This window comes from Dipodomys ordii, unplaced genomic scaffold, assembly GCF_000151885.1.
Source record: "Dipodomys ordii isolate 6190 unplaced genomic scaffold, Dord_2.0 Scaffold67, whole genome shotgun sequence".
Classification (NCBI taxonomy): Eukaryota; Metazoa; Chordata; class Mammalia; order Rodentia; family Heteromyidae; genus Dipodomys; species Dipodomys ordii.
The window spans coordinates 8,925,697-8,930,256 of record NW_012267283.1 but is presented as its reverse complement, the minus strand read 5'-3'; the positions used below and the strand labels follow the sequence as shown (position 1 = coordinate 8,930,256).

At 37.1% G+C, this 4,560-nt stretch overlaps 1 pseudogene; it reads right to left on the bottom strand.

Moving 5' to 3' along the window:
- Positions 1–241: 241 nt before the first annotated feature.
- Positions 242–1,072, bottom strand: LOC105990758 (annotated as a pseudogene).
- Positions 1,073–4,560: the final 3,488 nt, after the last annotated feature.

Here is a 4,560-nt window from a genome sequence, read left to right as displayed (position 1 = left end):
TGATCAATAAGGACATTACCATTAAAGGACTTCTTATGTTAGCTACTATTGCCTGGACAAAGTTTTAGCCAGTGTTACAAAAACAAAACATTGAGAGTCATAGCTCTACAGGAAATGGAAACAAGAGGGTTTTTTTTAAAGTAAGATCTATAAATACAAGCATGATTGGGTTTTTCCTTCTATAAATAATCTTTGCAATGCTAAAAGGGCACCAGCTGAGGTTCTTTTCTGTAGTGAAGGTTCAGGTGCACAGGACCTTCTTGAAGTATTCTTTGAAAGCTATAGGACTTGGCTTGATGGTAGGAGAATCAGGTGTCCAGTTTGCTGGGCAGACTTCTCCATGAGTTTCACAAACTGGAACACTTTCACCAATCACTGGCAGGTCATTGACCCTCAGATGCTTGATGACTCCATTGGGGTCAATTATGAAGAGACCTCTGAGTGCAAGACCAGGACCTTCCAACAGCACACCATAATCCCGGGAAATTTGGTTAAATCCGACAAGAGTGTGATGTTCACGTGGCCCAAGCCTCCATTCTTCCTTGGTGTATTGACCCAGGCAAGATGGCTAAAGTGGGAGTCCACCAAAACTGTGATGACCTCACAGTTCACATCATGAAACTCATTGGCTTTGTCACTAAAAGCAACGATGTCTGTAGGACACACAGAGATGAAATCCAAAGGGTAGAAGAAAAGCACCAAGTATTTCCCCTTAAAGTCATCAAGGCTAAGCTCTTTGAACTCTCCATTGACAACAGCTGTGCCTTTAAAGTAAGGCGCATGCTGGGTGACAGCAGGAGCCTAAGAGGAGGAACTAGGGCCAAAGGCAAATTTTGCTTGAGTAGAGCCAGACCACCTTCTTCAAGCACCTTCTTCTAGAAGCAACATGACTCAGAGCTGCAGAGGTGGAAATACCCTGAGACATGGTGCTTGCATGTCGGGCAACGGAGGCTGGGAACAAACTCCTGGCAGCAGTGGGGAATGGTGGAGACTCCTCAAATATCTTACATTCTCCTGCTCCTTTGTCTTGAAATTGCTCACCATCTTGGTTTCCGTGGCAGCAGACTTTCATGAGTTTCTTTTCTCCTCTCTGTCCTTCCTTCTCAGTCTCTCATAGCTGCAGCTATTTTAATTCAAACAAATATTTGGGAGTCTCCTTTAAAATATGAATCCTAATGGTGTAGAAGTCTAAGCTTGTTTCTTTCTTTTCTGTACATACTCTTTCTGAATAACATGATCCGTCTTCAGTGTTTCATTTACCAACTATGTTCAAAGGGTCCTTAAAAGTCTAGCCTAGACTTCCGCCAGATTCTTAGCCCGCCTTTCTATCTGTCTGTTGGATATCTGCACTCAACATATTTGTTCACCATATTTATACTATCATGGATCCAATCCCCTCTCCCAAATCTACCTCAAATTCTAGTTTTTTTGTTCAACCTCAGCATCTACTCTTTTCTCAGTAAATGTTATTGCCATGTGCTTACAGGCTCATGCCTGTAACTCTAGCTATTTAGGAGGCTGAGATCTAAGGACTGAGGCTCAAAGACAGCCCAGGCCAGAAAGTCTGTGAGACTCTTATCTCTAATTAATCAGCAGAAAGCTGGAAGTGAAGGTGTGGCTCAAGTGTATAGCACCATTCTTGAGCAAAAGAGCTAAGGGACAACTCAGGCCCTGAGTTCAAGCCCCCAGTATCAGCACAAACAAAACTTAGTGCTATTGCTTTTTTCTTTTATTATTACTTCTAAAAGATCAAGAACCTTAGTGTCTACGTCCCAATTTTGTCTCAGTCTATTACTTTTCTACTCTCGTGTTCTAAGCCATATTTCTATCATCTTTCACATAGATCACTTAAATATCATCTGTTGTGCTTTTAAAAAAATATTATCAAGGTGATGTACAGAGGACACTGTTGTTGCTTTTCATCCTACATTATTTAATATTATCATAATATTATTATCCTACATTTAGAGAAAGATCTAAAAATATAAATATAATTACATCTTTACATTTGATGGTTTCCTATTACTTTTATGCTCCAATTCTTTTTTTTTTTTTTTTTTGCCAGTCCTGGGGCTTGAACTCAGGATCTGGGCACTGTCCCTCAGCCTCTTTTGTCCAAGGCTAGCACTCTACCACTTAAGACACAGCACCACTTCTGGCTTTTTCTGTGTATGTGGTACTGAGGAATTGAGCCTAGGACTTAATGCATGCTAAGCAAGCACTCTACTGCTAAGCCACATTCTCAGCCCCTGTGCTCCAATTCTTAACTTAGTATTAATTATTTTATTTGGACCTTCCTTGCTTTCCTGTATTTAGTTTGGATATTCAAAGAACACATAAATATTAAGTACCTACACATACTAAGTTCTAGGAGCTACAGTGACAGATTTCTGCCTATGTTTACATTAGTTCTGTGGGAAATTCCTCTCTAAACAAAAAATTATGTAAGCCTTGAACTCTTTCAAATTGTCAAGAACTGCCCATCAAATCTGAAATTACTTTTGTAGAGTCTATCACAAGGGCAAGGATGAGTTCTTGTTCACTAATGCATTTATGGCAATTAGCACAATATTCTGTGATGACAAAATCACCGTAAGTATTTATTCAGTGACTATTCTGTGTAACCATGATTGTTTCTAAATGGCAGAAAAATAGTTGTTCATTTTAAAATAAATTTTTGTGCTCCAAATTCTTTAACAAAACTAAATTAATATCTTTTAGGAAACAAAATAAGTTAAGCTGGGCATTGACGGCTCAAGCCTGTACTCAGGAGGCTAAGATCTAAGGATCCCCATTCAAAGTCAGCCTAGGCAGGAAGCTCTATAAGATTCTTATCTCCAATTACCAACAGAACAGTTGGAAATGGAGCTGTGGCTTAGGTGGTGGAGAACTAGCGTCAGGTGAAAAAGCTTAAAGACAGTCCCTAGGCTAGGAATTCAAGTGTAAGGACCAGCACACACACACAAATAACTTGATAAATTGATAACATTATATTAAACAAAATAGAATAAAATATGAAGGGATCTGAATCAAAGTGGATTTTGCAAATTTTACTGGTGGAGGGACTGAATTTTTTTTGTTGCTGTTGTTTAAACTAGAGACAGTATGAGGCTTGATAGAAAATGTACTCATTACCCTACTCATGTAACTGTAACCCCTCTCTACAGTATTTTTACAATAAAAAATATATATGGAAAGAAAAAAAAGTATGAGGTAAATAATCCTCTAGAATTGAGAAGTAAAGTTTTCATTAGTTGGGTGAATGTATTTGATACAAAAACTCAATGATCTATTTAAGAAGAAAAAAAGTCATATGCATTTCTGAAGAGCCTGTGAGGTTATATAAATTGGTAATCCCTCCCCCCAATTTGTTGCTTATTAAATATTTAATCAGACTCTGGTGAGCAGAGGAATGGTATCTTATAAAATGTACCCAGACTTTTCTGCACAAAGATGAAGAGTTCAAGGTGATCTGCTCTTATAATTATCCCCAGAGTGAAGACTATAAATATGCACAACATGAAGAGCTTACTCATCACTTTGGATCAAAGAAGGCATATATGAAATGCACTACAGTAAAATAGTTTTTATGTGTTAATGTCATTATTTAAAGGTGAATTCATTTCTAATTTAAGTGTAAAATTCTACTACAGAGTCTCTGCATGTTATAAAATTTGTCTACTGTTTTTATGTGGTATTTAATTATTGACTTTTCTTAATGATTGTTGACATTGCTGAAAACTGGATCACTTAACTAGGGGATGACAGAAAATGAAAAAAAATAGCTTTTTGTGCTGCATTTCATCTTGTAACTACATAATTCTACAGGTTCTATTAGAGAGAAATAAAAGAAAATAAATTAGGCATGAGCCACCAAGTGGCTCATAATTCTAGATTCTCAGGAGGCTAAGATTTGAGAATCATGGTTTGAAGCTAGACTTGGCAGAGAAGTTTGACATTCTTACCTCCAATTTACAAGCCAAAGGCTGGAAGCAGAGGAGGCATAGCTCAAGTGATGGAACACTAGCTGAATGAGAATGAGTGATCCTGAATTCAAACTCCAACATATGCACAGAAAGAAAGAAAGAAAGGACGGAAGGAAGGAAGGAAGAAAGAAAGAAAGGAGGAAGGGAAGGAAGAAAGAAAGAAAAAAAGAAAGAAGAAAGGAAGAAAGAAAGAAAGGAAGAACGAAAGAAAGAAAGGCAGAAAGGCGAAGGCAGGAGGCTTATCATACATATTGCAAATATGAGAGCAGTTTACTTAAGAGCAGAAATTCTCCTTGGATTACTCTTTATAAGATGTACTATTTCCTCTGCTATAACATGCTAAAATTTTATGGTCTTAATTTCTGCTTTTAGTTTTATTTTGCATTCTATTCATTTAAAGAATAGAACTTATAGAAAAGAGCTATTATGAATTTTCTGTATACCAACATATATACTCATATATATATGAGTATTTATAAAAACCAATCCAATTGCTTCATCACAATATCATGTCTGGGTATGTTTGGTTGTTCTTTTAGTGTATCAAAAATGTACAGACTAAAAAGCTGTTTTC